Consider the following 22,989-nt stretch of genomic DNA (forward strand, 5'->3'; position numbering starts at 1 on the left):
TTAGGCAGGAGTATGATCTTGTTAATATCTTTATTTGGAGAGTAAGTAAGGTTCCAGGATATGCTTATGGCATCCATGTTGACAACAGGTAAACTTGTGATGTTTTTTATATTTTTTTTTTCTTTTTTTTTTTTTGAGAAGAAGTCTCGCTCACCCAGGCTAGAGTGCAGTGGCATAATCTTGGCTCACTGCAAACTCCACCTCCCAGGATCAGGTGATTCTCCTACCTCAGCCTCCCAAGTAGCTAGGATTACAGGTGCCCGCCATCACACCTGGCTAATTTTCATATTTTTAGTACAGACGGGGTTTCATCATATTGGCCAGGCTGTTCTCGATCTCCTGACCTTGTGATCCATCCACCTTGGCCTCCCAAAGTGCTGGGATTACAGGCGTGAGCCACTGTGCCCAGCCCCTGATGTTTTTCTTTCTTTAAAATTTTATTTTTTAATTTTTTTTTTTTTTTGAAAAAAAAATTTTTTTTTTTTGAGGCGGAGTCTCACTCTGTTGCCCAGGCTGGAGTGCAGTGGAGCCATCTCAGCTCACTGCAAGCTCCGCCTCCTGGGTTCACGCCATTCTCCTGCCTCAGCCTCCTGAGTAGCTGGGACTACAGGCGCCCACCACCACACCAGGCTAATTTTTTTGTATTTTTCTTTTTTAGTAGAGACAGGGTTTCACCATGTTAGCCAGGATGGTCTCAATCTCCTGACCTCATAACCCGCTCGCCTCAGCCTCCCAAAGCGCTGGGATTACAGGCGTGAGCCACCGCGCCCAGCCGATGTTTAATTTTCTACGTCTACCCGGTTGGTCCCAGATACATGGCTAAATACCACCCTGAATATTGCCGTGAAGGTACTTTTTGGATGACATTAACATTTATGTCAGTAAACTCTGAGTAAAGCAGAATACCCTCCAAAATGTGGGTGAACCTCAACCAATTAGTTGAAAGCCTTAAGAGAAAACAGATTAAGGCCGGGCATGGTGGCTCATGCCTGTAATCCCAGCACTTTGGCATGCCAAAGCAGATGGATCACCTGAGGTCAGGAGTTCAAGACCAGCCTGGCCAACATGGTAAAATCCCATATCTACTAAAAATACAAAAATTAGCCAGGCATGGTGGTGTGCACCTGTGGTCTCAGCTACTCAGGAGGTTGAGGTAGGAGAGTCGCTTGAACCTGGGAGGCAAAGGTTGCAATGAGCCAAGATTGTGCCACCGCACTCCAGCCTGGGCTGCGAGACTCTGTCTCAAAAAAAACAAACAAACAAAAAAACAAAAAGAAAAGAAAACAGATGAAGATCTCTTGAGGAAGAGAGGGAATTCTGCCTCCAGACTAGTTTCAGACTTAACACTTAACACCACAACTCTTCCCTGGGTTTCCAGACTACCAGCCTACTCTGCAGATTTTTGGCTTGCAAGACTGTACCATCATGTAAGCCAATTTCCTAAAATAAATTTAAAATACATCTCACCCTCTTTTTCACTCACACACACAAACACACACACACACAGCTCCTTTAGAGGACAATTTGCTGACACCTGCCTTAGACACTTCGCCTACAGCAGCAAAGTTGTCAGAACTCCTGGTCAGAATAGGATGATTAACCATCTTCCTCACTGCACGTAGTCCTACAAGTCACATTTGAAATGCTGATTCTGAAATGTAAAGACCAAAAATATTTTTTAAAAAGAATGCAAAACATAGCAACTGGAATAGAATAGAGAGCCCAGAAATAAGCTCTCCATATGGTCAAATGATTTTCAACAAGTGTGCCAAGACCTTCAATAGGGAAAGGACAGCCCTTTCAACACGTGGTACTGGGAAAACTGGATATCCACATGCAAAAGAATGAAGTTGGACCCTTTCCTTACATCATATACAAAAATGAACTTGAAATGGATCAGATACCTAAATATAAGACCTAAAGCTATAAAACTGTCAGAAAAAAAGCTTCATAACTTCGGATTGGCAATGATTTCTTGACTACGACACCAAAAGCTAAGGAAACACAAAAATAGATAAACTGGAGTATACCAAAATCAAAACCTTCTGTGCATCAAAGGACACAATCAACAGAGTGAAAAGGCAACACACAGAATGGGAGAAAATATTTGCAAATCACATATTTGATAAGATGTTAATAGTACACATAGATATAAGACTCCTCAGCCAGGCACGGTGGCTCATGCCTGTAAGCCTAGCATTTTGGGAGGCCAAGGTGGGTGAATCACAGGAGGCCAACGGTTTGAGACCAGCCTGGACAACAAGGTGAAATCACGTCTCTACTAAAAATACAAAAATTAGCTGGGCGTGGTAGTGCATGTCTGTAATCCCAGTTACTTGTGAGGCTGAAGCAAGAGAATCGCTTGAACCCGGAAGGTGGAGGTTGCAGTGAGCCAAGATCACGCCTGGGCGACAGAGCCAGACTCTATCAAAAAAAAAAAAAAGAATTCTATAATCGACATTTAAAAAAAAAAAAAAAAAAAAAAAAACCATGATTTTAAAATGGGCCAAGCCACGTGCAGCGGCTCACGCCTGTAATCCCAGCACTTTGGAAGGCCAAGGTGGGTAGATCATTTGAGGTCAGGAGTTCAAGACCAGCCTGGTCAACATGGTGAAACCCCGTCTCTACTAAAGATACAAAAATTGGCCAGGCATGGTGGTGTACATCTGTAATCCTAGCTACTCATGAGGTTGAGGCAGGAGAATTGCTTGATCCCAGGAGACAGAGGTTGCAGTGAGCCGAGACTAGGCCATTGCATTCCAGCCTGGGCAACAGAAAGAGACTCCATCTCAATACATACATACATACATACATACATACATGCATACATACATACATACATAAAAGTGGGCAAATGTCTTAATGAGAATTCTCCAAAGACATACAAATGGCCAAGAAGCACATGAAAAGATGCTCGGCATCACTAATCATCAGGGAAATCAAAATCAAAATCACAGCGAGATACCACTTCACACCCATTTGGATGGCTACTATAAAACAAAGAAGAAACAGAACATAAGTGATAGTGAAGACCAGATGAATTGACAACCTAGTAGCATGTTGGTAGGAATGGAAGATTTTGCAGGCACTATGCAAAACACTATGTGGTTTCCTCAAAAAATGCAAAAGAAAAATTACCATGTGTTCTGGGTTTTCTTAGCTTCTGTGTCTGTCTATTTGGGATCCATTCATCACCAAGCCAATTATATTAACTATATCTTATTTTCTGTATTTTTGTTGCTCTGGCTTTTGAGGGCCTTGCAAATCATGGGAGAGAATGCCCCTCCCAAAGCTAGCTAATTCCCAAATGTAATAATTTGTCTATAAGCATGTCTTTCATATGCCAACCAACCAATCCCAGTCTGTAGCCCAGCCAACTCCTTAGCTAACTCTCGCTGGCCACTATTTCTCATACTCTATATACCTAGGGCACAAACCAAGCCACTAGAGACCATCCCTATAGCCCAAAGCCAACCAGAATTATTTAAACTAACCCATCCTATGCTCAAACTTGCCCTGTTTCCCTTGGAGTTCCCAGTAAAGGCTTTACCCTAGATTTTCCCCTTCACTGCTATCTTCTGCCTCCAGACCAAAACCTAGTGCTCCTCACGTGATGTGGTGTAGTGTGGCATGCCCCCTTCCTGGAAAAATGTAAGTAATAAAAATCTTCAATTGGCCGGGCGTGGTGGCTCACCCATGTAATCCCAGCACTTTGGGAGGCCGAAGCAGGCAGATCACTTGAGATCAGGAGTTCAAGACCAGACTGGCCAACATGGTGAAACCCTGTCTCTACTAAAAATACAAAATATTAGCCACGCATGGTGGTGGGAGTCTACAAGCCCAACTACTTGGGAGGCTGAGACAGGAGAATCGCTCGAACCCGGGAGACAGAGATTGCAGTCAGCCGAGGTCGCACAGTTGCACTCGAGCCTGCACAAGAGCGAAACTCCATCTCAAAAAAAAAAAAAAAAAAAAAAATTCAGTGGCACTGGTCTCTCCATGTCATCACTCAGTCATCTCCATAAATTAAGACCTGGGCACAAAACACTACAATAATCTAGCATCGTCACTTCAGGGTTATATCTAAAAGAATTAGAAGCAGAAGGCCAGGCATGGTGGCTCACACCTGTAATCCCAGCACTCTGGGAGGCCAAGGCGGGTGGATCGCTTGAGTTCAAGAGTTCGAGACCAGCCTGGCCAACACGGTGAAATCCCAAATCTACCAAAAATATAAAAAATTAGCCTGGTGTGTTGGTTTGAGCCTTTAATTCCAGCTACCTGAGAGGCTGAGGCAGGAGAATCAAGTGAAAATTGCTTGAACCTGGGAAGCAGAGGTTGCAGTGAGCCGAGATCACGGCGTGGCACTGCAGTCCAGCCTGTGCAAAAGAGCAAGGCTCCAGCTCCAAAAAAAAAAAAAAAAAAAAAAAAAAAAGAATTAGGGGCAGAAATTCAAAGAGATATTTGCACATCCATGTTCATAGCAGCATTATTTGCATTACCCAAAAGGCAGAAGCAACCTAAATCTCCATTGATGGATTAACAAATAAAACATAACGTATACATGCAATGGAGTATCATTCAGCCTCAAAAAGAAAGTATATTCTGATGCATGCTACAACATGGATGAATTTTGGAAACATCACACCGAGTGAAATAAGCCAGACACAAAAGGACAAATACTGAATGATTCCACTTAGATGAGGTATCTAGACTAATCAAATGTCATTGAGACAGGAAGTAGAATGGTGGTGGCCAGGGGATGGGGTCGGGGGAGGAGGACACGGAGTTATTATTTAATGAGTAATTTTCACTTTTGTAAGACAAAAAGTTCTAGAGCTAGATGGTGGTGATGGTTGCACATCACTGTGAATGCACTTGATGCCCCTGAGCTGGACACTTACAATAGGGAAGATGGAAATTTTATGTATTGTTTTTACCACAATTTAAAAAGTGCAAAGCATTATCAAAAAGTAGCAAGTATACCAGATTCACATGAAAAGCAAGTCAAGATGAATTTTTTTTTTAATTAAAAAATTTTTTTAGACACAGTCTCGCTCTGTCATCCAGGCTAGAGTACAGTGGTGAGATCATGGCTTGAACTTTTAGGCTCAAGCAATCCTCCCACCGCAGCCTCCTGGGTAGCTGGGACTACAGGTGCACATCACCATGCCTGTTTTTGTCTTGCTTTTTTGTTTTGTTTTTTTGTAGACACAGGGTATCACTGAAAATTTTTTAAATACTAAAAAGTGTCAATATATTATACATTTCCAGGCGAATTGTTTTGGTTTGTTTTTTTTTGCTTTAGACAGAGTCTCACTCTGTCACCAGGCTGGAGTGCTGTGGCACGATCTCGGCTCACTGCAAGCTCTGGCTCCCTGGTTCAAGCTATTCTCCTGCCTCAGCCTCCCAAGTAGCTGGGATTAGAGGCATGCGCCATCACGTCCAGTTAATTTTTGTATTTTTAGTAGAGACAGAGTTTCAACACGTTGGCCAGGATGGTCTTGATCTCCTGACCTCGTGATCCACCCGCTTCAGTCTCCCAAAGTGCTGGGATTAACAGGCGTAAGCCATCACACCTGGCCGGTTTTATTACTTTGTAAGTTATTGGCAAGATACATTTATTTCTCATCAGCAGTAAATTCCATTGATAACTGAAAATAAGTAAAATATTTCTTTGGTCCCTGATGTGGTTTGAGTCTGTGTCCCCATCCAAATCTCATGTCAAATTGTAATCCCCAATGTTGGACGTGGGGCCTGGTGGAATGTGACTAGATCATGGGGGTGGACTTTCCCTTTGGTGCTGTTCTTGTGATAGATCACAAGATCTAGTTGTTTGAAAGTATATAGAACCTACCCCCCTTGCTCTCTCTCTCCTGCTCCTGCCATGTAAAGATGTGCCTGCTTCCCCTTTGCCTTCTGCCATGATGCAAGTTTCTTAGGGACTCCTCAGCCGGGATTCCTTTAGAGCCTGTGGAATCATTAGCCAATTAAACCTCTTCTCTTTATAAATGACCCAGTCTCAGGTAGTTCTTTATAGTAGTGCAAGAATGGACCAATACAGTTCCCAACTTCCTGACCTGAATCATCATTAGTCCCTTGGTCCAAATTTGTACCATGTTCAAAGCTGACTGTTTCTGCCAAGATTCTGGTTTCCAACACCTTCAGCACCACCATCCCTACCAGATTGCGAATATGGGCTTTCTGCAAATTAACACGGGAGCCTAACTTGGCCTCCTCACTCTGGATGCAAAGCAGCAAATTAAGCTTTCTCCAATTCTCACCACAAAGTTTTACACAAAATCATGGAATATAAAGAAGTATCTTTTGGCAGCAGGTTCAGAATTCACAGGAAAGCTGCAGTCATCTTCAGTGGGAGATTAGGTGCAAAAGGGAGAAATAACAATTTTTTTTTTTTTTTGAGACGGAGTCTAGCTCTGTTCCCCAGGCTGGAGTGCAGTGGTGTAATCTCAGCTCACCACAACCTCTGCCTCCTGGGTTCAAGTGATTCTCCTGCCACAGCCTCTCGAGTAGCTGGGACTACAGGCATGTGCCACCATGCTCAGCTAATCTTTGTATTTTTAGGAGAGACGTGGTTTTCACTATGTTGGCCAGGCTGGTCTCAAACTGACCTCATGATCCACCCACCTTGGCCTCCGAGGATTACAGGCATGAGCTACCGCACCCAGCACATACTTTTTAACTCTTCTCTGTCTGGCCCCAAAGAGCGAGCACCCGCAGGCCACGTTTTCCAGAAGCAGGAAGGACTTTCTTACGCTCAACCTTATTTTAGGGCAACTTTTCAGACTCCACTGCTCTGAAAACTCTCCTGTTTCAAACTTCCCTTATTTGCTCCAAATGGATCACGCACGCTTGAGATGACATGTCTGAAGCAAATAACCTCCGGTCCAGACTTCTTGGTGTGGGCAGGACTCCTTGGAAACATTGGAGCCTCCTCTCTCTTCCTTACCCTGTTCCCAAAATGCTTCCCACTTCCCACTCAAGAAACATTCCCTATCCACTCATGGTCCTGTCACATCCAAATCTTAGTGCAGACTCTTGCCTCCTAGCTTTTAGAATATCTCTTTGTCCATTCTTCTGTTGTCAGCTTGAACCCTTCAGAAAGCTTCTCAGGAATGTTTTGCAGGCAGAGACCCATTCACAAAGCACAATCTGTACATCAGTACTTATATCTATGTTTCAAATGATCTCGCCTATTAAACAAAAATCGAACTTTGTTTTTTTATGGTTTTTTGGGTTTTTTTTGTTTTTTTTTTGAGACAAACTCTTGCTCTGTTGCCCACGCTGGAGTATAGTGGCATGATCTCGGCTCACTGCAACCTCCACCTCCCGGGTTCAGGCAATTCCCCTGCCTCAGCCTCCCGAGTAGCTGGGACTACAGGCGCATGCTGCCATGCCCAGCTAGTTTTTTGTATTTTAGTAGAGATGGGGTTTCACCGTATTGCCCAGGCTGGTCTCGAACTCCTGAGCTCAGGCAATCTGCCTGCCTCGGCCTCCCAAAGTGCTGGGATTACAGGCGTGAACCACTGCACCTGGTACAAAAATTTAACTTCTACTAGACTGAAACCTCTGTGATGAAAGCGCTTTTATCTTGCTAACTCGTGATCTCCAAACAACATATGTACAAGCAACTGAGTACCTGTCCCCACCTGGCCATATAAATCAGAGGTCAGCCAGGCATGGTGGCTCATGCCTATAGTCCTAGCACTTTGGGAGACTGAGGCAGGCAGATCACTTGAGCTCAGGAGTTTTAGACCAGCCTGGGAAATACGGTGAAACCCCATCTCTACCAAAAATACAAAAGATTAGCTGGGAGCGGTGGCATACGCCTGTGGTTCCAGCTACTTAGGAGGCTGAGATAGGATTGCTTGAGCCTGGGAGGTGAGGTTGCAGTGAGCTGAGATGACACCACTGCATTATAGCCTGGATGACAGAGTGAAACCCCGTTTCAAATAATAATCAATCTATGAATCAGTCAGAGATCAGCAGCCTTTTTCTGTAGAGAGGAGAGCAAGACAGTAAATATTTTAGGCTTTGAGGGCCATCGCTCACACCCATTCAACCTTCATAGTGTGAAAGCAGTCAGAGACAATATGTAAACAAGTGGGCATGAGTGTATGGCAATAAAACTTCACTTATGGACTGTGACATTTGAATCTTATGTAATTTTTATAAATGGTATTCTTTTGGTTTTTGCAAGTATTTATTTATTTTATTTTTTGAGACAGAGTCTCACTCTGTTGCCCAGGCTAGAGTGCAACGGCATGATCTCGGCTCACTGCAACCTCCACCTCCCAGGTTCAAACGATTCTCCTGCCTCAGCCTCCCGAGTAACTGGGATTACAGGCGTGCACCACCACACCTGGCTAATTTTTGTTATTTTTAATAGAGATGGGGTTTCAGCCAGCCTGGACATCATGGTGAAACCCCGTGTCTACGAAAAATACAAAAATTGGCCAGTCGTGGTGGCAAGCACCTGTAATTCTAGCTACTCGGGATGCTGAGGCAGGAGAATCACTTGAACCCGGGAGGCAGAGGTTGCAGTGAGCCAAGATCACGCCATTGCACTTCAGCCTGGGCGACAAGAGCAAAACTCTATCTCAAAAAACAAAGAAACAAAGTCGGTCTTAACCTAGGCCTGTAAATATTTGAACAAAATACTAACATAGATTCTAGCAGCTCAAGGCCACATCCCCTGGTTGACCCTATCCCTCTTAAATAACCTGCCTGAAAAAAGTGAAGGCTCCCAAATGAATTTCCTGTTTGTTTAGCCAACACCAGAAGATAGGGTCCCGTCTCCTGGCCTCTGTGCGAGGGTCAGAGCCTAACTTCAAACAGCACCAGTTAGCAATCCCAGTTGGGTTTTACGTGGACCAGCCACTTTTGGTAAATTTGTATTTCCCTGACTGTCAAGCATACCCTGCCCCCCAACTCGACTCCCTCCTAGTCCCTCATTTTCCATTTGTGGGTGAAGCAAAGTCCTTTTTTTTTTTCTTTCTGAGACAGGGTCTCACTCTGTAGCCCAGGCTACAGTGAAGTGGTGAGATCTTGGCTCACTGCAAACTCTGCCTTCTCAAGCTCAAGGGATCCTCCCACCCAAGCCCCCTGAGTAGCTGGGACTACAGCTACATGCCACCATCCCCTGCTAATTTTTGTATTTTTTGTAGAGACAGTGTTTCACGATGTTGCCCAGGCTGGTCTCGAACTCCAGAACTCAAGCCATTCACCCGCCTCCACCTCCCAAAGTGTAGATTACAGGCATGAGCCACCCCGCCCAGCCTAAGTCTTGATGTATTGCCCAGGCTGGTCTCAAACCCCTGGCTCAAGCAATCCTTCTGCCTCAGCCTCTGCAGTAGCTTCATCCCAGTGTCCAGTACACACCCAGCTTCATTCTTCCTTTAAAACACCCAGTCACCTCTGCACACACCAAAGTTGAGCTCAGATCATGCTGGACTCTATTCACTATTACAATAGTTATTAGTGATTATGTGTCCTTATCACTATAACTAATATCCAGCTTTTGTTTTTAACATAATTAAGGTAGAAAATACTGGAATAAAATCATTCAGTATATCCTGGCAGCATTATTAACATAGACAGGGGCCAAGGAGAGAAATGTTGTGCCAGGCAAAAATAAAAATCAGAAGAAGCAAAACAAATTGCAAGTTCCTAGTAATCAAAGAATATGACTTTTTTTTTTTTTTTTGGAAACAGAGTCTCACTTTGTCACCAGGCTGGGGTGCAGTGGCACAATGTCCGCTCACTGCAACCTCCACCTACCGGATTCAAGCGATTCTCCTGCCTCAGATTCCCAAGTAGCTGGGACTACAGGCATGCGTCACCACGGACAGCTAATTTTTGTATTTTTAGTAGAGATGGGGTTTCACCATGTTGGCCAGATGGTCTTGATCTCTTCACCTCGTGATCCACCAGCCTTGGCCTCCCAAAGTGCTGGGATTACAGGCGTGAGCCACCATGCCAGCCGGAATATGACTTCTTTAAAGTTAGCTTGTAGCAATGTACTCTCAACTAGAAAAAAGTTTTATAAAATTAAAGTTCAGTGTTTTGTTTTTTTGAGACAGGGTCTCACTCTGTCGCCCAGGCTGGAGTGCAGTGGTGTGATCTTGGTTCACTACACCCACTAGGGCTCCCCACCTCAGCCTCTTGAGTAGCTGGGACTGTAGGTGTGCACCACCATGCCCAGTTAATTTTTTTTTCCCCCCCGAGACAGAATCTTGCTCTGTTGCCCAAGCTGGAGTGCAGTGGCATGATTTCGGCTCACTGCAACCTCTGCCTCTTGGGTTGAAGTGATTCTCCTGCCTCAGTCTCCCGATTAGCTGGATTTATAGGCACTCACCACCACATCCAGCTAATTTTCATATTTTTAGTAGAAATGGGGTTTTACCTGTTGGCTAGGATGGTCTTGAACTCCTGACCTCGTGATCCACCCACCTCAGCCTCCCAAAGTACTGGGATTACAAGCACTTGTAATCCCAAGGTGCCCAGCCTATTTTTTTTTAATTTTTAAAATTTTTTTATATTTTTGCAGAGACAGGGTTTCACCATGTTTCCCAGGCCGGTCTCAAATTCCTGAGCTCAAGCAATCCTCCCTCCTCATCCTCCCCAAGTGCTGGGATTACAGGTGTGTACACCACACCCAGCAAAGCTGAGTTCTAATAAGGTATTAGTAAATCTAGATTGATTTCTGAAGACAATAATGTATATTCTGAGGATTTAAACTAAGGACATAGGCAAAAAAAAAAAAAATCTATGCATAAAATATTTTTTGCCCTTTTATGTAAAATATACTTCTCCATCTCATCATTGAAATAAAAAGAAACCCAATAAATCATCTATGTAACATTTACTCATAGGTCAAATCACTACAAAAGATGAAGATCAATCTTAAACAGAGTTTTGGTTTGTTTGTTTTGACTGTAGTATAATTTTTACATTTTTAATCTGGAAAAATTTTTATTTTTTTATTGATACATAATATATATATGTTCAGGTTGATTCTTTGAGCAAACTTGTTACTGCCTTAATTGATTTTATTTGAAAAATATGTAACTGTTGCTCTTGCAGAAACTATTACTGGCAGAAAACTCATCACATGGACCCTGCCCTCATGCTGTCTACCATTCAACAGGAAAATAAAACACGCTGGACTCCACTTGGAAGGAAACGTGTTTATGCCTTTTTAGGAAGTGGTGTGGCAGCCCCACAGAGGGTTGGCTGGGCCTCATCCCAGGGCCCTGGGCTGCTGCTGCCACCCAGAACTCAGGGAGACAGTCTGCCACCCTCATGAGGGGACACCCAATTGACAGGGTGCCTGCTGCTTCCCTGAGGTTCCCAGGTGCCTGCAAGTATTCCCCATCTTCCCAGACCTAGCCCCTTTCACTGCAGAAGCCTGCTTACATTTCTCTGAAAATTTTAAAAGTTTAATATTAAATCTATGATGTGTGCATGATGCTCCTCTTGTCTGACAACTGATGAGAGGAAAGGGGACCCTAGGAGGCAAGGGGCAGAGTAGGGAAAGAGATGAGACAGAAATGGGGTGATGCTCACTGGGAGATAAGGTTCTCAATGTGGAAGGAAGCTCTACAAATAGGAAAGGCAAGGAAAAACCCTGCGGTGTAGATTGGGATGGAAAATATCACTGAAAGTACATGAAGATATATATACACATACACACACAGTTATATACATATATACACAATAGAGTTACATGCATACAGCTATATCTTCATATCCTGTATATTTGAAAGGTCCTAAAAGCAATAACATACCAGTAGCACCAAGACCTTAGTTTCTAAGTACTTTTCTCCACAACAGAAATCAGGATTCCTTGGAAAAAAACAGCTGATTCAAAAGTGAGGACACGCCAGGCGTGGTGGCTCAAGCCTGTAATCCTAGCACTTTGGGAGGCCGAGGCGGGCAGATCATGAGGTCAGGAGATTGAGACCATCCTAACACGATGAAACCCCGTCTCTACTAAAAAATACAAAAAATTAGCCGGGTGGGGTGACGGGTGCCTGTAGTCCCAGCTACTTGGGAGGCTGAGGCAGGAGAATGGTGTGAACCCAAGAGGCGGAGCTTGCAGTGAGCCGAGATCAGGCCACCACACTCCAGCCTGGGCGACAAAGCAAGACTCCGTCTCCAAAAAAAAAAAAGTCGGGACAGGAGAGGTACAGGACAAGCTTGGAATGTGTTCTGGGGTCAGTATCTAAAAATTGGAGCTGGGCGTGATGGCTCACACCTGTAATCCTAGCACTTTGGGAGACAACAGCGGGACGATTGTTTTAGGCCAGGAGTTTGAGACTAGCCTGGGCAACATGGTAAGACCCCATCTTTATGGAAAATTTTTAAAAAATAGCTAGGCATGATGGCATGTGTCTGTAGCTACTCCAGAAGCTGAGGCAGGAGGATCGTTTAAGCTGCAGTGAGCTGTGATCGTGTCATGCCTGGGTGACAGGATGAGACCCTGTTTCAAAAAAAATAAAGGAGGGAAAATTACAGCTAGATAGGAAAAACAAGTTCTAATGTTCTGTAGCACTGTAGGATGACAATATTTTTTGATACTGACCATTATTTATAATTGTGATTATTAATTACAATTCTGCTCTCTACTTCTATGAGGTCAACTTTTTAAGCCATTTATCTTTCTGTGCCTGGCTTATTTCACTTAACATAATGTCCTCCAGTTCCATCCATGCTGCTATGAATGACAGGATTTCATTCTTTTTTATAGCTAAGTAGTATTCAATTGTGTATATGCACCACATTCTTTTAATCCATTTATCTGCTGGTGAACACTTGGGTGGATTCCATATCTTGGCTATCATGAATAATGCTGCAAAGAACGCAAGAGTGCAGCTATCTCTTCAATACACTGATTTAACTTTGGACAAATACTCAGTAGTGGAACTGCTGGTTCATAGGGTTGTTCCACTTGTAGTTTTTTGAGGACTCTGCATACTGTTTTCCATATTGACTATACTAATTCACATTCTCACCGAAAGTGTGGGAGAGCTCCCTTTCGTCTGCATCCTCACCAGCATTTATTTTTATGTCTTTGTGATAACAGCAATTCTAACTGGGAGGAGATGATATCTCATTGTGGTTTCGATTTACATTTCCTTGATGATTAAATGTTGAAAGAATGGTTTAGCCATAAAACATCATTTTGACGACCACACTGGTAAAAACTGTGTTGTGCCAACCAAAACAGCATCAGTAGAATCCAGTCTTAAGAACACTTCAGATGGACTCAAGCTGAGGGCATTCTGTAACATACCTAGCTAGCATGCATGCTTCAAAAGTCACAAACACATGAAAGGCAAAGGCAGGCAGAGGAACCATTCCAGAGTAAAGATATTAAACATTATAGCAGACTGATAAGATACATAGTGTTAAACAAGATACTTAACATGAAAAAGCCATAAATAACATTGGGGCAAATGAAGAAATTGGGTTATAGCCTGTAGATTAGACAAAATAATTGTATTAATGTTACATTTCCTGAATTAATATCTTTACTATGGTTATCCAAATATATATCCCAGTTCTCAGGAAATGCATTAGGGACATGATGTCTGCAACCTTCTCCCAAAGTGGTCAAAAGTAAAAAAAAAAAAAAATTAAAAAGTTTATAAGCAGGGGGAACAGAAGGAGAAGAAAAAGAGGGAAAGGAGGCCAGGCTTTGTGGCTCATGCCTGTAATCAAAACACTCTGGGATGTCAAGGTGGGAGGATCACTTGAGCCCAGAAGTTTGAGACCAGCCTGGGCAACATGGCAAGATCCTGTCTCTATAAAAAATTTTAAAATTAGCCAGGTACAGAGACATATGACGGTAGTCCCAGCTACTCTGGAGGCTCGGGCAGGAGGTTTCTTTGAGCCCAGGAGTTTGAAATGTCAGTGAGCTATGAGTGTGCCATTGCACCCCAGCCTGGGTGACAAACCAAGACCCTGTCTCCAAAAAAAAACCAAAAAACAAAACAAAAAAAAAAACAGCCGGGCGCGGTGGCTCACGCCTGTAATCCCAGCACTTTGGGAGGCCGAGGCGGGCGGATCACAAGGTCAGAAGATCGAGACCATGGTGAAACCCCGTCTCTACTAAAAAATAGAAAAAAATTAGCCGGGCGCAGTGGCGGGCGCCTGTAGTCCCGGCTACTCGGGAGGCTGAGGCAGGAGAATGGCGTGAACCCGGGAGGCGGAGCTTGCAGTGAGCCGAGATTGCGCCACTGCACTCCAGCCTGGGTGACAGAGCGAGACTCCGTCTCAAAAAAAAAAAAAAAAAAAAAAAAAGAGGGAGAAACGAAAGAGGGAGGGAAGGAGAAAAATTGATAAACTAATGTGAAAATATATTAGTATTTGTGAATCTGGGTAAAGGGTAGGTTTTTTTTTTTTTAACATTCTTTTAAGCAACAGGGTCTCACTCTGTCACCCAGGCTGGAGTGCAGTGGTGTGATCATGGTTCAGTGCAGCCTCTAACTCCTGGACTCAAGCGATCCTCCTGCCTCAGCCTCCTGAGTGGCTGGGACTATAGGCATGTAACACCACACCCAACTAACTTTTACATTTTTTTTTTTTTGTAGAGAGGAGGTCTCATTATGCTGCCCAGGCTGGTCTCGAACTCCTGGCCTCAAGCGATCCACCCATCTCAGCCTCCCACAGTGCTGGGATTATACCTGTGAGCCAGCATACCTGGCTACTAATATCCTTTTAACTTCTGTAAGTTTAAGGTTGTTTCAAAGTAAAAATTTAAATTAAAACAGCATGGATACATCCATTTGCTTAAAAGTGCAAAAAACCAGAATTCATGTATGTACTTACAAAATACAAATAAAATTCCTCCGAAAGAGACATAGGCAACGATACCACATTTGCCTCTGAATTGGAAGGAATATAACAGCATGGTGAAGAAGCAAGGATATAAGCAGAATGTCTGTATAATTTATCATCCAAACTAGCACACTTCTGACAGAAAGTAGGATTATTCATAATCATGTCAGGACAATAATTTATGTGTGCATCTATGCCAGGCAAAAGGGGATATATTGTCATTACGGGTGGAAAGATGACTTCTCACTATATGCCTTTTGTGTATTTTGATTTTTTTAACTATGTAAACATATTATTCAAATATATAAAAATTCACATATATAATTTAAAAAGGAATCACCTAAATACTCATTAGTATAATAAAAGATGGAAAATGGGAAAATTATTAAAATAGCATCACAATAGAATCTAAAGTAGCTATTTAAAGAATGAGGGGCCTGGCACAGCGGCTTATGCCTGCAATCTCAGCACTTTGGACAGAAGGATTGCTTGATGCCAGGAGTTTGAAACTAGATTGGTTAACATAGTGAGACCCCATCTCAACAAAAAGATTAAAAAATTAGTGGGCCAGGCGCGGTGGCTCACGCCTGTAATAACAGCACTTTGGGAGGCCGAGGCGGGCGGAACATGAGGTCAGGAGACCGAGACCATCCTGGCTAACATGGTGAAACCCTGTCTCTACTAAAAATTCAAAAAATTAGCTGGGCATGGTGGCAGGCACTACCACTACTCAGGAGGCTGAGGCAGGAGAATGGCGTGAACCCAGGAGGCGCAGCTTGCAGTGAGCCGAGATTGCACCACTGCACTCCAGCCTGGGCAACAGAGCAAGACTCCATCTCAAAAAAAAAATTAGCTGGGCATGGTGGTATGCACCTATGGTCCCAGCCACTGGGGAGGTCGAGATGGGAGAATCGCTTGGAGATTGAGGCTGTAGTGATCGCACAACTGCACCCCACCCTGGGCAACAGAGTGAGACCCTGTCTTTTAATTAAACAACAATAATAAATTCATAAAAAGGAAAAGGAGGACTCTAGAAAGGCAGTTTTTGAAAGCTTCATAGAGTAAGACACAGCAGAAATGAGAGCAGAGGAATTGGGGTTTGGAGCCAGGGAAGTGCTGGGGAGTGGTCGGGGAAGCAATCATATATTTTTCTTTACGTAGAGATGGGGTCTTGCTATGTTACCCAGGCTTGTCTCAAACTCCTGGCCTTGAGCAATCTTCCCATCTCAGCCTCCCAAAGTGCTGTACAAGTGTGAGCCACTGTGCTGGCCACAAGCCTACTTTTAATAATCAAAGAATTACAGCTTATGTTCCTACGATTGACATAAAACACTGGAAATGTCCTTTCTTCCAGGGGCCCTTTATAAACTAGTAAGCAACATATATACTATGGATTTGGAGGCATCAGTATTTTTCTTAAATGAGGTTGAAATTTAACTTTTCCTGACTCAACCCTGAATAACTTCAGTAGAGCCTTCATACACAATTCTATTTAAGTCAACAGATAAAATAATCATATGATTGTGTACTTAGTCCACTAAAGAGTTTAAGCTAGCTAATAGAATTTGGAGTTAAGTAGATGGAAAAATCACCACAGCTGAATCAGAAGCCAAACCTTCTGTCAGACATGCAGACACTTATCATCCCAGTTTTCATGTGGTTGGCTGTAAGGTTCTATTCTGCCAAGCATAAGTTCAACAAGACTTGGCTGTGGACAGGGGTATTTTTTTTTCTTCCCGCCTGCACATTTCCCAAGAGGGCTGAAGGAGTTCAGGAAATGCCAACCCTAGCCTGGGCATGGTGACTCTTAGGTGTATGCACCTATGGTCCCAGCCACTGGGGAGGTTGAGATGGGAGAATCATGCCTGTAATCCCAGCTGTTTGGGAGACAGAGGTAGGAGGATCACTTGAGGCCAGGAATTGGAGACCAGCCTGGGCAACATGGTGAGACTCTGTCTCTGGAAAAAAATTTAAAAAAAAAATTAGCCGGGCATGATGGTGCATGCCTGTGGTCCCAGTTACTCAAGAGACTGAGGTGGGAGGATCTCTACCCCAAAATATGATGCTTTGGTATGCTGATTACTTTGAACTGAGGGTATGTGGGGAGCAGCTCATACAGGCAGAGGTTTTCTCTGAGCTTCCTTATCTAAAGAGATTATCCAAAAGGAACTTAATTGTCATGAATCCCCTCCCCAGGAAACTCACCAACCAGGGGAGACTGGCTCCTATCACAAGAGAGGAGGGTAGACCTTGACAACACACGCAGACTTTGTCACCGGCTGTTACCTGTTCTTCTGACAGTCCATTTATCTTTCCCCCAAACTGTTTACTCTCCCCTAAGTTACCTAATCATCTATACCCTCTGTCCTAAGAAGAGGGTACAGAAGCTTCTGGATCTCACTGGGTTCTGGGACATTTGCTTTTCTTTCATGTGACGTCCCTGTGTCCATATCTAATTTGTATACCTTTTCTCCCGTTAATCTGACTACTGTCAATTTCTTTCATGGACTCAATTACTGAATTCTCAGAAAGTAGAAGAAAGGTCTTCCCTCCAGTACAGAAGGAAAGACTCCTGAGCTCAGGAGTTTGAGATCAGCCAGGGCTACATGCTGAAACCCCATTTCTACTAAAATATAAAAAGCCAGGCATCTAGCCTGGGGAACAGAGCAAGACTCTGTCTCAAAAAAAAAAAAATATATATATATATATGGCAGTAAAAAGAAACAAACCCTAAATTTATCACAGTGAACTCCAGCAACTGAGAAGACCCAAGTGAGCCCTTCCCAAAACAGCCTCTCTCCTGTTCACAGGTAACCACCATCCTGACTTTTCACACTGACTTCTGAATGTTATAGAGATGAACTCAGGTATGTTTTTGCCTAGATTATTTTGCTCAACTTTGTGTTTATAAAATCCATCAAGGTTTTTGCATGTAGATACAGGTCATTATTTTTTATTATTTTGAATTATTATTATATTATTTTGAATTATATTATAATATATATTATTATATTATATATAATATATATTATTATATTATTTTGAATTATATTATATTATTAGTTGAATTCCATTGAGTTTATATACCACCATTTACTTACCCATTTTGCTTTATTTCCAGTTTTTGGCTATTACAAATAATGCTGCTATAAACATTTAAATACATGTCTTTTCATCAACTGTGCATGTACTTTTCTGTGGCCTACTCCACACAGTAGAATGGCTGGTGCATGTCTAAGGTACACATGGTTTTCTAGGTAATAGCAGATAGTTTACCAAAGTGCTTGTTATAATTGCTTGTTATAATTAACCCTGCCATGAGCAACATTTGAATTGAAGACCCATCAATTCTACTTCCAGTAACAGATCCCTGAGAGATGTATACCTATGTAAATCAGGATACACATACTTTAGTGATTATGATTGCAGTGTTGGTGATAACTGCAGACTAGACATGACCCAAACAATCATCAGGTATAGAAGGCATCTGCAGCTGAGCACAGTGGCTCACGCCTGTAATCCCAGCATTTTGGGAGGCTGAAGTGGGCAGATCACCTGAGGTCAGGAGTTAGAGACCAGCCGGGACAACATGGTAAAAGCCTGTCTCTGCTAAAAATACAAAAATTAGCTGGGTGTGGTGACGGGTGCCTGCAGTCCCAGTTACATGGGAGGCTAAAGCAGAAGAATCGCTTCAACCTGGAAGATGGAGGCTGAAGTGAGCCGAGATTGCACCACTGCACTCCATCCAGCTTGAGCGACAGAACAAGACTCCATCTCACCGGGTCAGGGTTGGGGGAAGGGATCTGCTTACTGTGGCATGCGTATGGAAATACTAAGATAATGATTCGTCTATATAGTGATACTCATACACTCTGTATACATACATAGTGAAAAAGATACATACTACATGCTGTATATATTATATATAATAAGATAACACTATCAATAAAAATTAAGAAGCTGGAATTACACACAACATGGATAAATACAGAAAATGAAATATCAAATGGGAAAGACAAAAAAAATACATACAGTAAGCATAAGCAAAACCATACAAGATGTATTCCTGTAGCTTAAATATGTAATCACGAGGAACAAAATTACAAACAGCAGCATGGAGGACTCATCTCAGAAGAAAAGGTCAAGATGGGGAAGGGATACCCACGAGTTTTGAGGAGCTCAGGATCATTTCTTTCTCGACTTGGGTATTAGATTACATATTTGTAAAACAGTCCTGTATTGTATGCAATTTTTTCCCATATATATACCTCACAAGAAAATAAGTTTGAGAAAAAATAGTTCTGGGTTCAAGGTAATAGACCTGAAATTTCTGGGTTTCATGTCAGTGAAATGTGTAGAGGATCTGGATTGTGAATGCCTGAATTAATACCCTAGCTCTGCCACTTTCCTGTGTGAGGCTGAACAAGGCTCTTAGCCTTTTTATATGGCTTTTTCTCTTTACTGAGATGGAGTTTCGCTTTTGTCGCCCATGCTAGAGTGCAATGGCGCAATCTTGGCTCACTGTAACCTCTGCCTCCCAGGTTCAAACAATTCTGCTGCCTCAGCCTCCCGAGTAGCTGGGATTACAGGAGCCCGCCACCGTGCCGGGCTAATTTTTGTTTAGGTTTTTTTTTGTTTTTTGGGTTTTTTTAGTAGAGACGGAGGGGTTTCACCATGTTGGCCAGGCTGGTCTCAAACTCCTGACCTCAGGTGGTCCACCTGCCTTGTCCTCCCAAAGTGCTGGGATTACAGGCATGAGCCACCGCACCCAGCCTGTATGGCATTTTTATCGTCACTAATATATAACGGGTGGAAATGGAAAGCAATAGGAACAGTGACTGATACAGAATAAGTACTCAATTGATGGTGACTAATACTGGTAACTTACATCCTCTGCTGTATTTAATCCACAACAATACTAGGCTCTGCTCAGAAGAGCAAATGTTTCAATAGGCCAAGTGAGTGAGTTGGCCTGAAGGACTGTGCTCTCTTCCCTTTCTGCACTGGCCATTTGACTAGCAAATTCAAACCAAGAACCCGGTCCCGTGCCTCGGTTACGACATGCTCACAGGCCAAGGGCTGATCATAAGGTCATTTACCAAGCCCTGGGTGGCTCACTTTCCTAGGGTGGAGCCCTTTAACCACAGCATGACTTGGAGAACCTGACCCTACATGTTGCCTGGATTACAACTAGCCTCCATGCCTTAGCATTCTGTATCACAGTTGCTTCCACTCTCTTACCTGGGAAATAAGTTGGGCTTCCTTTATATGAACAAAAGGAAGATCTTTCTTGAGTGCAGACGAACATGTTTCCAGGACTACTCTGCAGGAAGAGTTTCTGAGAGGACTACAGCTCCTCAAAAACTGTGCTTTTCAGGCCATGAAGGAATCACCTGCAGCCTCATGAATTCCCTGGGTGAACCTCAAGCAAACTCTGCTCACCTGCTTAATGGCAATCTTCTTTAACCGTGGCTACATCTGAAGCCTTCACAAAGCTGAATTTGCAGCTTCAGTTCTGTTGATTCTGGGTCAGATCTGATCCTGCATGAACATGAGCCTGTCAGAAGAGCCTTAGCCAAGTGGAATATTATGGCTGTCCTTGAATATATGCCACTTCCAGAATTTTTGAGTATTAAACCAGACAATTCATGGACTGTCATTGACCCATCAGAAAAACGTGCTGAAGTGGATGGAAAATATCATACACCTGCAGGACATACTCTTTCAATCATTATCTACTTGAAAGGGTACTACACCTGGGTAACTGACACAAACCTTTAACAACAGCTGACTTAAAACACAGAGAGAAAGCAATAGCCATCCAAATGCTGTCTGAGCTTCGCTTTGCTGCTGGGACTTAAGATTTTGGAGGCAATTTGGTCCAGTCATTCTCAAACTGTAATAAACACTCAAAACACTGAAAGTATTATTAACATGTGATTCTCAATCCATAGGTCTGAGATTGAGTGTATGCCTCTGTGCACGCCCCCTGCCCACCTGCTCACGTTCTCCCTTACTCCCCAGCCCTTGAAGGGGTTTGAGTGTATAAAGCACTCATTCACCTATTGAAACTGGGCTTCAACTCTGCTCCCTCCTCAGATTTGGCACACTACTGTAATTTTCTCTAACCCAGGTTAGTGAACCGAATCCCACTTCTCTCAACGTGCATTCCTCAGACCAATTCTGGCACTTGTTAGAAATGCAAATTCTTATGCCGCAAACCAAACCCTGACAATTAGAAACCTGGGATGGAGCCTGCACAGTTTAACAAGCCCCCAGGTGATACTAATGCCCACTCAAGTGGGGAAACAACTGCCCTTGCCAGAGGGATATACTAGAACAAAGTAGAACCACTGGAGAAAAGCAAACACTATATCCAAAAAATGGGGAAATTAAATTATGCAGTTAAATTGTAATTAAAATGAACATGGCTTGAGCAATACAACACGTTTCTGATTCAGAAAAAAACGTTTTATAAGCATTCATAACAGAGGAGGTCATGGACAAGACAGGGTTGGCAGGTAAGGAGGAAGAGGCTGGAGATATGTAACATTTATACTTACATAAGAGAAGGTAGCTTCAGCCACTGGTAAAACGGGCAGCAAAAATCTGTAGAGGAGATTCTGGTGGAACAGTATGTTCAGGGATGTTGCCTTCTAAGTTCCACTTATGTATACTGAGGCTGAGAATTGTAAAGAGAAGATACATCAGGTCATTCAAAATACATGTATCTAGAAGTTATGCAAAACGTGCTTTGTATTCCATGAAAGGGGGAGATACAGATGCGCCAGAGGAATATTTTATAAAAACGTAGTTTTCTGTACACTGACAAAGATTCTTTGCTTGATCAAACTTTAGTCAAGCACCTGAACCTGCTCTGGTCCGTGCACTTCCCTTGTGAAATCCAACTTTAGCAAGAACCTCCTTACCTTTGATATCTGATCTCCCTTAATATCTTACCAGGTTCAGGGGCCTGGCGCGGTGGCTCACGCCTGTAATCCCAGCACTTTGGGAGGCCGAGATCATCCTGGCTAACACGGTGAAACCCCGTCTCTACTGAAAATACAAAAAATTAGCCGGGCGTGGTGGCGGGCACCTGTAGTCCCAGCTACTCCGGAGGCTGAGGCAGGAGAATGGCGTGAACCCGGGAGGCGGAGCTTGCAGTGAGCAGAGACGGCGCCACTGCACTCCAGCCTGAAGGACAGAGCGAGACTCCGTCTCAAAAAAACAAAAACAAAAACAAACAAAAAATATCTTACCAGGTTTATCATCCTGCACCATTCCCCCAAGTGATGTTTGATCACCCTGGCCTGTCTTCAGCAAAAATCCTTTTACGCTGGTTTCGCCATAATCCCCCTAACCTTTGAGGTTTCTCCTTGGTAAGTTTCCATTCACAGACCTCCCAGCCTGCTCTTTGGTTATAAACTCCCACTTGCCCTGGCTGTATTCAGAGTTAGCCCAATCTCTATCTGCAGAGGTCCCTGTATCTATCACCATGGTGACCCTTACCTTGCTTTAACAAGCATAATTGAATTTTTTTTTTTTTTTTTTTTTTTTTTTTTTTTTTTTTGAGACGGAGTGTCACTCTGTCGCCCAGGCCGGAGTGCAGTGGTGCAATCTCGGCTCACTGCCAGCTCCGCCTCCCGGGTTCACACCATTCTCCTGCCTCAGCCTCCCGAGTAGCTGGGACTACAGGCGCCACCACCACGCCCGGCTAATTTTTTGTATTTTTAGTAGAGACGGGTTTCACCGTGTTAGCCAGGATGGTCTCGATCTCCTGATCTCATGATCCACCTGCCTCGGCCTCCCAAAGTGCTGGAATTACAGGCATGAGCCACCACACCTGGCAATTGAATAATTTTTTAATGCACACACATAAAATAAACCAAACAGCTATATGTTTTATTTATATGTATGTTTTTTATGTTATATATGTTATATATGTGTTTGCACATATATGTTATGCAAAATCCATACCATCTTTTAAGATAAAATGTGTGGTACTGTGGCAAATTTGCTGTGCTTCTCTGGCCTCTGTCCATTAGAGATATTTTGGTAGAAAAGTGACAGGATAGAATCAAAAGCAAATTCAATATACACATATGCACACACAGATATGTACTTTAT

At 43.2% G+C, this 22,989-nt stretch overlaps 1 long non-coding RNA gene across 16 annotated transcripts in view; it reads right to left on the bottom strand.

Moving 5' to 3' along the window:
* Window positions 1–1,171: 1,171 nt before the first annotated feature.
* Window positions 1,172–22,989, bottom strand: part of LOC119623586 (uncharacterized) — a 406,106-nt gene continuing 384,288 nt past the window's right edge. For 12 of the 16 annotated variants that reach the window (XR_012091421.1, XR_012091423.1, XR_012091418.1 and 9 more), the window contains 3 exons: window positions 21,426–21,544; window positions 20,305–20,403; window positions 1,172–1,651 (listed from right to left, as the gene is read on the bottom strand). This is a non-coding gene — a long non-coding RNA (uncharacterized lncRNA). The remainder of the gene's footprint in view (window positions 1,652–20,304; window positions 20,404–21,425; window positions 21,545–22,989) is intronic. The other 4 variants (XR_012091422.1, XR_012091419.1, XR_012091428.1 and 1 more) reach the window with 1 other exon arrangement.

This window comes from Chlorocebus sabaeus, chromosome 26 (genome assembly GCF_047675955.1).
Source record: "Chlorocebus sabaeus isolate Y175 chromosome 26, mChlSab1.0.hap1, whole genome shotgun sequence".
Classification (NCBI taxonomy): domain Eukaryota; kingdom Metazoa; phylum Chordata; class Mammalia; order Primates; family Cercopithecidae; genus Chlorocebus; species Chlorocebus sabaeus.